General features: G+C 47.1%; 1 protein-coding gene across 4 annotated transcripts in view; it reads right to left on the bottom strand.

Annotated features, from left to right (window-relative positions):
- TMC5 (transmembrane channel like 5) overlaps positions 1–13,601 on the bottom strand; it is a 413,711-nt gene that overhangs the window by 213,776 nt on the left and 186,334 nt on the right. The gene's annotated exons all lie outside the window — the stretch shown is intronic.

Below are 13,601 nucleotides of genomic sequence, written 5' to 3'. Positions count from 1 at the left end.
AACCTTTGTAGAATGATTGCAGAAAGCAACATATTCTGGCCTCCGGTTCAATCACATTTCAACACAATAGTGTCCGACAATGATCACCAATTTTGCTATCAGACTGTAAAACAAATCACAGCACATTCAAAGGGCAGAGAAGCAGGGTCCATGATTAGAAAGAACAGATGTAAACATTTATTGCCGACACAGGTGAAACAACATTATGCCCCCTCTCTTTCATAGCCTTATACCTTACTGTCGACATATAATATATGATAAGCCGGGGGGGCGTGGCCGGACGCCATGGCGGTTGCAGCCTCTCCGTGAGGCTCCCGCCCTAGTCTCCCCGTCCTCAGGCTTGCTGCGCCACTATAGCCCCAAAAATAAGTGGCTGAGGAGCGGAAGGTGTGTAGACCCTTCCGATCACGAAGGCAGGTGACCCAGAGTCCCGTGGCCCTCTCCTAGGGCGCCGAATCGGAGCGACATGGACCTGCGGAAGGTCCTAAGATGGCGGCTGCCATCTTATCTTCAGAACCGGCGCCCGCCTAGAGACAGGTGGGAACGCCTTCCGTGCCTCGGGCGGTGCTGGGTGCCCGGTGTGCCTCCAGATACCGGAGCCGGCGCCGGGTGCTGTGGAGCCCGCGGAACAACCGAATCGCCGGTGAAGACCTGGCTCAATCGAACTTACCGCACCAAGGGGAGCAGCACTCGCCTCTGGCCCCCCGAGACCGCAGGGGGCGAGAAATCGGAACGCCGGCGACTTCTGTCCGGTGGCTGGGGGCAGAATTGGCAGGGCCTCGCGACTTGGGGCCCTTGAGGATCGGACCTGGGAAACTCCGCCCGGAGTGTGGAGAGAGGACCTCCGGAGGCAGCTGTAGGAGCGCCTGATTCGCTGCAGCACTAAGGTGATAGGCCCTGTGGCAATAAATATACACCCCTGGTCCTGGGAAGCTGCAAGGGGAGATGAGTCTGACCCGGTCCCTGCAGGGACCATAGCCAAGAACTTGCACCAAGTGGTGGGAACCAAGGCTGATGCGGGAGTGCCTGAGAACTTTGGTGTGACCCCCCCAGCTCTGAGAACACGACTTCGGATTGTGAGCTGTGAATGTAGCTCCCCATCTCGACCAATTGCCTGAGCAGATCACAGTGAACTGAAGAGAAGAGAAACCGCTTACAATAGACACACTTAAAATTCCACAAAATGGGCAAAACGGGGCGACGTCATGACACGGACCATAGCACTGGTCCCCCCACCAAAGAGATGGCCGAACAGGGGGACACCACGAGTTCTACCCAAGAGGGGGGGAGAAGATCCTACCCTCCAAGATGTGCTGCTGGCTATAACAGCCTCCCGAATAGCCCTGGAAGGGAAAATAGATGAACTGGCTACTGACTTTACGGTGCTTAGGGACGACCATCGTCGGCTAGCGGAAAAAGTGACCACCACGGACAAACAATTAGAGGAACTGTGGCCTGAAATAAAAGACAATACTAAGCTGACACCCTAAATGGAAAAGCGGATCAGAGAACTAGAACTACGAGCTGAAGACGCCGAAAACAGATCGCAGCAAAATAATATCCGCGTGATAGGCCTACCAGAACGAACTGAAAGATCCAACCTGGCGGAATTTCTTGGGAGCTGGCTAAGAGAGAATGTGGCGGATGATGGCCTGTCCCCTTTCTTTGCTATTGAAAGAGCCCACAGGGTCCCGGCTCGCCCTCCCCCGTCGGGTGCTCCCCCCAGACCAGTAATAGCCAGGCTGCTTCAGTATAGAGACAGAGACTACCTACTAAGCCAAAGCAGGAAGAAAGGAGATTGCATGCTTGATATCCACGTGATCCGTATCTTTCCCGACTTCTCTAAAGAAGTGCAGAAGCAGAGAGCATCCTTTAGAGATGCCAAACAAAAACTTCACATGATGAGGGTCCAATACGGGATGATGTTCCTGGCCAGGTTAAGAGTAGTGACCAAATCTGGCACACAATTCTTCAGCACAGCAGAGGAGACCTGGCGATGGATCGATACGCAGACAACAGAGGACAGAGAACACAGACCTGAGAATCTTAACCCAGATCGAAAGGGAAAAAACAGACACAACAAAGCCAGTAGAGTGGGTAGTCCGTCTCCGCTGGAAATTTTGAAAGAGAGACAAAAAGCAATGGAGGCGGCTGCCTCCCTGAGCGGCTCGGATCATGGTTCCGCTAAACAATTCCAAGAAGAACTAGAACATTCAGAGTCAGAACAAGAATCTGAGTTTTCACACTCATCTGACAAACAAGGACCTGATGTGACACCGGGTACCTCGGACAGTGTCATCTGATGGAACATCATATGGACACACCCGTGGGGATCACGGGAACCCAGGAAGGGAGATCTGCCGAGTCCACAGTTACATTAACAATCGGAGACGGGACTGCCGCCTAACCCAGCATCTTGAATCCGGCTGAGCATATGTCAGATCTGTGGCTACGAAATCCCTGTGTTAGGTTTTACCGAGAGGCTGGGAGATGGTGCCACAATATGCTCTCGAATCGACCTCAGAGCACCCCCTATATTGATAGACTGGTTAAAATTTGTTTTCTAGTTTGGGCGAGAGATGTTCCTACGTTTGTCCTGGGGACGGGGAGTTTGGGAATTACAGGTTGGGTAATTGATATGGGATTAGTTGAGCCCTTAAGAACTCTTATAGAGAAAAAGGTGTTACCCCTTGAAACTACAAACATGGCGGGAAGATGTGAGAGCTTCTACTTTCTGGGGCTTGCCCGAAACTGGGGGGAAAATCTCCAACATGGCAATGCTAAAATCCTATAAGTTCCTCACATGGAACATCAGGGGCATGCACTCAATGGTTAAAAGATATAAGGTTTTTTCATACCTACAGCGAAGGTGAATTCAGATAGCTATGCTCCAAAAAACCCATTTAACACAGGTGGAGGGTAGGGCTCTTCAAAAAAGATGGAGAGGCCAGGCATATTACACTTCTTAATCCGCCTACTCAAGGGGCGCCCTGATATGGATCCGAGCTGGAGTTCCTTTCCAGATGGTGGATAACTTTATTGATCCTGAGGGTCGGTTTGTGGCAGTCCGGGGCAGATTAGAGGGCAGAGACTTAACACTGATTAATATCTATGCACCCAACACCGACCAGGGAGAGTTTTTTACACGAATATCCAATTTACCGGCCCCTTACCTACAATTTTCAGTGGTACTGGGAGGTGACTTCAATTGTGTGGGCGATCCCAGTATGGACAGATCACATCCACCACTACATAACTCTCCCTTGGTGAGAGTGGCTCGACAATTCTCTGCCTGGCAAACAAATTGGGAACTAGTTGATGCCTCGCATAGACTGCACCCCGCCGTGAGGGATTACTCTTTCTTCGCCCACCTGCATGAATTACATGTTAGATTAGACACATTCCTCTGCTCGGCAGATGTATACTCACAAATACCCAACGCGGAATATTTGTCCCGCACAATTCCAGACTACAATCCTCTTTTGCTGACCTTGAGATGGGCCACTGTTCCTCGCGTCCCCACCTGGAGGCTCAAACCTGAAATTCTGGAGGATGCACTCTTCCGAGCTGAGCTGCGACAAAGTGCTGTTCAGTACTTTGAGGATAATGAAGCCTCCGCCACTAGCCCCTTGGTTGAATGGGATGCCTTTAAGGTGGTGGTGCGGGGGAGATGTATAGCGGGGACGGTGGGTGTGCGTAAGACCCTGCTACGAGACACGGAACGGTCTGAGGACAGGCTACAGGAGGCTGAGAAAAACAGACCTGGGAATCCACAATTACAGGATACGGTGCAGGAGCTTAGGACAGAGGTGGCCCACTGCATTGAACGCCTTTGATGCTTTGATTATAAAAATTACCTCACCCGGGTACATAGAGAGAGGGACAAGGCAGGCTGTCTACTCGCTTGGGTGGTATCTCAATCCATCAGGTCCCCTCCTATTATGGACTTAACCACTGACCAAGGGAATCATTTATACGAACAAGAGCAGATTTACTCTCATTTAATGTCCTTCTACGAAGGTTTATACAAGAAAAGACCCAATTACGTTGGGGAATCCACTGAAGTCTACTTAACTGAACTACATCTAAAACCACTGCTGCCTGAGCTCACAGAGCAACTAGAGGGGCGCATCACACTAGCTGAAATTAGGGGGGCCATGAGGGGTCTAGCTAGGGGGAAATCCCCGGGAACAGGTGGACTTCCCATTGAAATTTACGCTACCTACACGGATATACTTTCCCCAAGGTTGGAAAATCTATATAAAATCTCCAGGGAACGAGGCACATTACCGGAATCCACCCACGAGGCGATCATAGTCCCTCTTCTCAAACCTGCCAAAGACCCAACAGAGGTGGGGTCTTACAGACCTTTATCCATGCTGAACCTCGATTACAAAATCCTCAGAAAGATCCTGGCTACCAGACTCCTCCCGCTTATGCCCTCCTTAATGCCTCCAGATCAGGCAGGTTTCATACCTGGGCGAAACACACCTGGGAACATCCGTAGACTAATAGCCATCATGAGAGACCAGGCCTCTTCTGCTACAATTTCGGGAGTCCTCGCAGTAGACATAGAGAAAGCTTTTGATAGCCTGGACTGGGAATTCTTATACACAGTAATGGCCAAACTTGGACTTGGATCCGATTACATCTCATGGGTAAAATTACTATACACCAAACCCACGGCCAGAGTGCGCACAGGACACACAATATCCAATAGCTATAAGGTTGAGCGCGGAACGAGGCAGGGTTGCCCATTGTCTCCTCTCCTATTTGCCTTGATAATGGAACCATTAGCTGCTGCAGCTAGGGCAGGAAAGGGGGGTCCGGGTATACTAGCAGGAGGTGGGAGACATCGTATAGCCCTCCATGCAGACGATCTTTTAATATGCCTAGAAGATATCCAGAGAGATTTACCCCGAGTACAGCAGATGCTTTCCAGGTTTGAGGGACATTCAGGCTTAAAAGTGAATTGGGACAAAACTGGCCTGTTCCCACTGGGGGGACATCAGGCGCCACTGCAGAACTTGGGTTTGGTCAGGTGGGTGCTGAACTGACTCACCTATCTGGCAGTGAAAATCTATCATGATTCCCAAGATATCCTTGAGAGTAACACTGGAAGTTCCATGCGCTCAATAAAAGCCTGTATGGCATTCTGGCAGACACTGCCGATATCGGTGGCTGGGTGGATAGCTATCCTGAAAATGATTGTACTGCCGAGACTGCTGTACCATTTCACAGTACTACCAATTTGGATTCCTAAGGTCATCTTTAAAGAATTAGACACTATGATAATATTATTCATATGGGGGGAAGGACGGAGGAGGGTGGCTCTGGCTAAACTCCTTCGAAAAAAGAGGGGGGTAAGAGAGGAGGATTGGTCGGTCCAGTGTACGTCCTCCCAATCCAGTACTAATATGATATGGTACACTGTTCCGAAATCGAAAGGAGAGGAAAAAGAGAAAGAGTCCTGTTAATCAGGAGCAATGGTCCTCACACACCGTATTTGGTGTCATGCTTCATCATCGGACAGCTCCTCGTCAGACCGGCGCTGCAATGTCTGACGGGCACCCCCCGAGGGGGGGCTCTTTGCCGGAGATCTTTTTGAATATACTTGATGATGCCGCGGAGCCAAATATGGGTCAGAGAGAGGAGAAAATGTACAGAAAAAGAATAATAAAATTGGCTCAGATCCCTCACCTAATAGTTTGTTATTTGCTGTTGGGAAGTGGTCAAGATTAAAAAGAAATCAAGGGAGGGAAACTAGAGACAATGCTTGAACACTCACACAAGATCAATCAAAGTAATTAAGGAGGACGGAGAAGGTCCGACGCTCCTTAATATGCGGTCGACATGTTTCGCGTCGTTACTGGTCCAACAGGATCCCGTGACGCTTCTTCAGGACCTAATTTAATCATAGATTTTCTCCACAAGAAAAAACCAAAACAAAATACTTATACTTCTGTTGACTAACATTCACAGTCAAGACGTCATCAGTCGCTTAACAGGACTAAAGCAGACTAGGTTTCCTTTCCTATCAGTCGCCCTAAGTATGGGAAACAAAAAAGGGGGCTAAAATTAGCTCAGTATATCATCGCTTCACCAGTATTCAAGGGTGACGAGTACAGGTTAATGCAGAAAAAGGGGGAGTGACAAAATAGTGCAACACTCAGTGATCAAGTGGTTGTAGGCACACCATGCTGGTAACATATAAAGTGGCTTACCATCTCAATTTAGAGAATAGGCTTCATGGGATATCGCTGGCCCATCACCCGGTACACAGTAAATCTGATGCTAAGAGAACATGTGCCAAAAGGGGGGGCATCATATTGTAGTTATACACTCATCATAAAAGTCCGAGGCACAAATGGCTAGGGATGAGCCAACCAAATTGGGGAAATGAGGGACTGACAGTAAAAGTGAAATTCAAAAATTATATTTACATATGACTCACTTCAAGTCTTATACACATACATCATAGAAGCAGCAAAAGAAAAAGAAAAGGAAAAAACAGTCATCAATTCTGTGGGAATGTTCATAAATATCCCCAATATCACGTATAGGGTAGGGCATGTAGCCAGTTTCATTGAGTGAAGAAATACTTCATCATAAAACACACTAAGAGATGTGCCAAGGTCAAAGGTAGAGTGGCACATGAGGGGGATAAAGATAGGGGGGGTATATCGTGACCCAGGAGTAATCATGCCCTTATGTAACACACCGTAGTCAGTTCGAGAAGAAACAAAGAATTGGACCGAAGGAGTACAATCTGTTAAACTGCGGCCGTATCATTAAGTGCAGAGCACGGGGTCCCCCGACCTGAATGCATTGCAGCGTTCGAAAAAGATGCCGTGGTAAAGTTTCTGCAAAGAAAGTGGGGAGATGGACACTTACTTGCGAGGTTACCGGTTTCTGCTGCATCACCTACCCGGGGGTTGAGTTCCCGAACATATGTGGAAACGGAAGGCTGCCGGTATAAATAGTACGCGCCGCAGAGCGCGTGTCCATCAATTAGGTGATCAGTTGCCAAGTAACGTCCTCGTCAGTGGCAAGCCTCTAGGGAAATCAAAGAAGGACTTCAAAAGCGGGACGCGATGGGAGCACTCTATGTGCGGCGGCCATCTTAAAGTGGTATATGGATTATGAAGAAATCAGAAATAGCTTAGTTACGACTGTCAGGAGATTCCAAAATCCTGTTGTAGATCAAATTAGTCGTACTAATATAATTTGTCCAGGAAGGCTAGTTCAAATCTCTTCTAGTAGGAGTAAAAAGAAGATGACCAACAGACAGAACCTTCTGAAAGTGGTTGTAAGAAGGGCAGAAAAAAATATATATAAAATAAATAAAAAACCAAGCTGCTACCTATTTGGAGAGGTGGAACCTGGGGATGTCATCGTTTAGTCCCTGTTGGTGGGTATGGAGTCTATATACCCAGCGTTGTTTAAGCTCAAATAACGGGCGGGTGCCTGGTGTGTCGCAAGTCTGTAATACCACCCATCGAATGTCGTCTGGTGTGTGGTTAAGTTCAATAAAATGTATACTAAGTTTGGTAGTAATACGTCCACACCGGATGTTACTACGGTGTTCATTTATCCTAATCTTTACAGGTCGTGTGGTCATCCCCACGTATCTAAGATTGCATGGACAGGTGATAAGGTAAACACAATTGCGGGTGTTACAGTTAGTATGTCTCATCAGATGCCACGTTAAAAATGGCTCTAACTTTAAGATGTCTGTGCGTTTAGTGAGAGAGCAGACATTGCAATTCCCACATGGAAAGTGACCTTTAACTGGGGGGAGATCCCATAGAGATTTCTGTCTGTTTGGGGTGGTGGTGGGTCTGGGTCGGGTGTGTACCAGCATGTCTTTTATGTTTGCGGTCCTCTTAAACGCAAACACAGGCTTGGGAATATTTTCACCACCACTGCAGAGGACCGGCCATCTTTTATTGATTATCTTCTTAACTGTGTTAGAAAGTGGAGTAAATGTTGATACACAGGTAAGCTTGTTGTCCGTAGATTTAGGGGTAAGCTGTAATAGTGAGTCCATATTACTATACTTAGCTCGTTTGTAAGCTGTTTTAATGACTCTCTCAGGGTAATGGCGGTCGTGTAGTTTAACCTGTAATTCAGAGGCTTGAGTATTAAATAATCGTACATCACTACAGTTCCGTCTAAGGCGTAAAAACTGTCCAAAGGGTAAATTTTCTCTTAGTGCTTTGGGATGGTGACTCTCGTATAATAATAAGCTGTTCCGATCAGTGGTTTTGTGAAAGGTGCGGGTCCTCAATCGACCTTCCTCTATGCTGATTAACAAATCTAGGAAGGGGATCTCTTTAGTAGATACAGAGGAAGTGAAGTTGAGGAAGGGGTCTAGACTATTTACCCAAGTCGAGAATGCATCTACTACGTCAATAGGGCCATGCCAAATGACAAGGATGTCGTCTATATAGCGACGCCACAACTTGATATTGGCGGAAAAGGGGTTGGACTCAGGTAGGATAAAACGTTTCTCAAAGTCGTACATGAACAAACATGCTAAGCTCGGGGCAAAAGTGCTGCCCATCGAGGTTCCGCAGATTTGATGGAAAAGTTTATCCTCAAACTGGAAAAAATTACGAGTCATAGCCAAACTAGCACAGTGCATGATAAAATGAACAGGTGTTGTGAATTCTGAACTGGTAGATAAAAGAGATGACTCAACTACCTCCAGTGTAGCCACTAGTGGGATGTTTGTGTATAAAGCCTCAACATCAAGTGTGATCAAGGCATCAACACGCACTGTGGAATTTATAGTTTCAATCAGATTAAGAACGTCTGTAGTGTCTCTCAGGTAAGTGGTTGATTGTTGTACAAGAGGTCGTAGGAAATGGTCACAGAATATCGAAAGTGGTTCAAGGATGGACCCAATCCCTGAGACTATAGGGCGTCCTGGTGGAGGAGAAATGCCCTTGTGAATTTTGGGGAGGCAGTAGAAATAAGGGATACGAGGGTCCTCTGTATCCAAAAATTCTGCTTCCTTTTGGGATATCCAAGTGTTGTTAACAGCTTCCTCTATCATCCCACGTATCTCAGTTTGCAAACATCCCGTTGGATCCCGATCAACATGGGCATAGTAGGTAGAATCGCCAAGAAGGCGAAGGCATTCCTGTCTGTAATCTTCAGTATTCATCACAACAATGGCGCCTCCTTTGTCGGCTGGTTTGATAGTAATATTGGAATCAGCTGCTAGAGCTCGGAGTGCCTCATTCTCGATTCTGGACAGGTTAGTAAATTTATGTTGTGGTCGTAGGTTTTCGATATCGGAAGTGACCGATTTCTCGAAAGCCTGAACCTCGCAAGGCATGGTGGAAAGTGGAGGTATGAATTGGGAAGGCTTTTTGAGGCCCGAGTCCAGTGGAGAATCGACAGTAGGTTTGTCTTTAAAGAAAAATTGGAGGCGTATTTTCCTAAAGAACCGAGACAGTTCGCATTGTAAACGAAAAGAATCGTCCTTTGGAATGGGGACATACCCCAGTCCTTTGTTCAATACCTTGGTTTCATCAGGGGAGAGGAGCCTAGAGGACAAATTAACCACTAGGTCTTTGTTGAGGGGGTCTTGCCCTGGCTCCTCGTGACCATCTGTGGTTCCTCCTGAGACCAGTGGACTCGTCTTCCTCTCCCTCGTCTTCTGCCTCTTCCTCTGCCCCTGCCTCGGCCTAAAAAAGGCATATAAGGTGGCATTGGACGGGGTTGATAAAAAGGGAAAGGTTGTTGCCATGTCATCGGGTGACCAGGATGATATTGTGGATAATTAAAATAAGGTTGGGGTCTGTCATCATCCGTGCTCCATCCATCAGAGGATGAGCTGTGGCTATATTTACGGGGTTTTCTACCAGAGGTGGAGGAGTCATCTGATGAGACGGAAGGAGTCTCCATCGTGTAATCATCTCTAATGTATGGGTAGATCTTCTCTCTATTAAACCTGTTGATATCTTTTTGTAACTTGGTGATCTTCTGTTGAGTCAAGGACTCTTTGGTTTCGTTAAGGTCAGTGTTGATTTCTGCTAATCGGCTCTTAAATGCTGCTATAGAGATTGTGGTTTTGAGTGTATTCTCTATGAAAGTGATCTGAATCGCTATAGACTCTGCTAGTCGTCTAGATGTATTGATAATGAGGACCAGCCAGTCCCGGGTGCATTTCCATGCTATCTGAGCCCAGTCCTTCCTAAAGGCAAGGTCTTGTAGGAAGATCCTGGGCATGTTTGATACCAGTAGTCCATTTGGAGCTATATTAGCTCTCAAGTATTCGGTCATAATAGTCCCATGCAGGACTGTTTTGACCAGGTCACATTTGAGTGAAGACAGTTTATCCCATTCTTCTTTGGTGGGACCAGAAGGTCCTGCACCATCATTAACCAAAATAGAGGGAGTCTGCAAGATAGCAGAAACGATATCATCGTCAAAGCTGAGACCTTGAAAATTATCCATATTAATGATCTCAGAGAGATTAACAAATAAACAACCCCACAGCGAACCCGCTGTGCTAAATACTTCGAAAAAAGAGGGGGGTAAGAGAGGAGGATTGGTCGGTCCAGTGTACGTCCTCCCAATCCAGTACTAATATGATATGGTACACTGTTCCGAAATCGAAAGGAGAGGAAAAAGAGAAAGAGTCCTGTTAATCAGGAGCAATGGTCCTCACACACCGTATTTGGTGTCATGCTTCATCATCGGACAGCTCCTCGTCAGACCGGCGCTGCAATGTCTGACGGGCACCCCCCGAGGGGGGGCTCTTTGCCGGAGATCTTTTTGAATATACTCGATGATGCCGCGGAGCCAAATATGGGTCCGAGAGAGGAGAAAATGTACAGAAAAAGAATAATAAAATTGGCTCAGATCCCTCACCTAATAGTTTATTATTTGCTGGTTGGAAGTGGTCAAGATTAAAAAGAAATCAAGGGAGTGAAACTAGAGACAATGCTTGAACACTCACACAAGATCAATCAAAGTAATTAAGGAGGACGGAGAAGGTCCGACGCTCCTTAATATGCGGTCGACATGTTTTGCGTCGTTACTGGTCCAACAGGATCCCGTGACGCTTCTTCAGGACCTAATTTAATCATAGATTTTCTCCACAAGAAAAAACCAAAACAAAATACTTATACTTCTGTTGACTAACGTTCACAGTCAAGACGTCATCAGTCGCTTAACAGGACTAAAGCAGACTAGGTTTCCTTTCCTATCAGTCGCCCTAAGTATGGGAAACAAAAAAGGGGGCTAAAATTAGCTCAGTATATCATCGCTTCACCAGTATTCAAGGGTGACGAGTACAGGTTAATGCAGAAAAAGGGGGAGTGACAAAATAGTGCAACACTCAGTGATCAAGTGGTTGTAGGCACACAATGCTGGTAACATATAAAGTGGCTTACCATCTCAATTTAGAGAATAGGCTTCATGGGATATCGCTGGCCCATCACCCGGTACACAGTAAATCTGATGGTAAGAGAACATGTGCCAAAAGGGGGGCATCATATTGTAGTTATACACTCATCATAAAAGTCCGAGGCACAAATGGCTAGGGATGAGCCAACCAAATTGGGGAAATGAGGGACTGACAGTAAAAGTGAAATTCAAAAATTATATTTACATATGACTCACTTCAAGTCTTATACACATACATCATAGAAGCAGCAAAAGAAAAAGAAAAGGAAAAAACAGTCATCAATTCTGTGGGAATGTTCATAAATATCCCCAATATCACGTATAGGGTAGGGCATGTAGCCAGTTTCATTGAGTGAAGAAATACTTCATCATAAAACACACTAAGAGATGTGCCAAAGGTCAAAGGTAGAGTGGCACATGAGGGGGATAAAGATAGGGGGGTATATCGTGACCCAGGTGTAATCATGCCCTTATGTAACACACCATAGTCAGTTCGAGAAGAAACAAAGAATTGGACCGAAGGAGTACAATCTGTTAAACTGCGGCCGTATCATTAAGTGCAGAGCACGGGGTCCCCCGACCTGAATGCATTGCAGCGTTCGAAAAAGATGCCGTGGTAAAGTTTCTGCAAAGAAAGTGGGGAGATGGACACTTACTTGCGAGGTTACCGGTTTCTGCTGCAGCACCTACCCGGGGGTCGCGTTCCCGAACATATGTGGAAACGGAAGGCTGCCGGTATAAATAGTACGCGCGCAGAGCGAGTGTCCATAAATTAGGTGATCAGTTGCCAAGTAACGTCCTCGTCAGTGGCAAGCCTCTAGGGAAATCAAAGAAGGACTTCAAAAGCGGGACGCGATGGGAGCACTCTATGTGCGGCGGCCATCTTAAAGTGGTATATGGATTATGAACTAAATTATGGCTAAACTCCGACAGTCCACAGATGGAGGTATGGCGGACCCTGACTTCGAGACCTACTATTTAGACGCTCAGCTTCAGTGGTTGGCACATTGGTTATCAGATAGATTAAATGCAAGAATGAGCGTGAGGGCGTTCACCCCACAGGAAAGTAGACTGTTTGAGATAATATTGAGAACCCTAGGGGACGGGAAACAGGATCCTCCTAAATTAAAGGTCCTGACTCAGTGTTGGAAGACCTTTCTGCGTAGGATCAAGGTGGAGACACCTTATTCGTTGGAGCTACCCCTCTTGTCTTTACAGGCCCTACCATATGGGGGCATTTGGGTTGAGCTTGGGGACTGGGTTGAGGCTGGGATCAACACAGTGGGCGCCCTATTTAGGGATAGCAAATTGATGTCCTTTGAGACCCTCAGGACGGAATTTGGCCTACCAGCGGGACACTTTTTTATATATGGGGCATTAACGGCCCGTATTCGTAGGCACTGGTGGGGGAAAGGGACGGAGCCTCCCACTCAGGCGGTTGCACTTATTTGTCTTCCGCAAACGATAAATCTAAAGTAGTCTCAACCCTATATGGACTGATACGAGCAGACAGAATAATTCCCCTAGCCTCCCTTAAACAAACTTGGGAGAAGGATCTAAACCGAGATATCCCAGAGGAAGAATGGGGGCGCATTCTGAGGAGCCTCCCCAAGGCGACTCGAAATGCCAGATTTAAGCTCATAAATTTATACGTGCTGCACCAAGCTTACCTGACTCCAGCACGCATTAACAAATACTTTGGGAAGGTAACAGAGTGCTGCCCGAGATGTGGGTTGATTGGCGCGGAGTTCAGTCACATGTTCTGGGGGTGCCCCCTGCTGGAGCATTTCTGGTCAGAGATATGCCAGATCCTGGTGCGCCGTCTGAGTAGGGATGTGCCCTGCTCCATGGCCCACTGCCTCTTGAACGGTTTTACTCAATCGGCCAAACACAAAGTCACGGATAGATTCCAAGACTTGGCCTTATCATTGGCTAAAAGAGAGATCGCATCTAATTGGAAAAACCCTAGGGGACCTAGAACGCCTCATTGGAAAAGTGAATTACTTAAGTGGGCAAACACTGAAGGGACAATCCTCCAGCGTGAGGCCAAAAGAGGGATTAGACCTCCCAAAGTGGCAGAGGGCTGGGAGGTGATAATGGACACACTTAGAGCTGACACCCTGTCCTGAGTTCTCCACGGATGATCACTCGATTTGGGGGGCATACATGGCGCAAGA

Source organism: Pleurodeles waltl, chromosome 10 (genome assembly GCF_031143425.1).
Source record: "Pleurodeles waltl isolate 20211129_DDA chromosome 10, aPleWal1.hap1.20221129, whole genome shotgun sequence".
Lineage (NCBI taxonomy): Eukaryota > Metazoa > Chordata > Amphibia > Caudata > Salamandridae > Pleurodeles > Pleurodeles waltl.
This window is presented reverse-complemented; position numbering and strand designations above follow the sequence as displayed.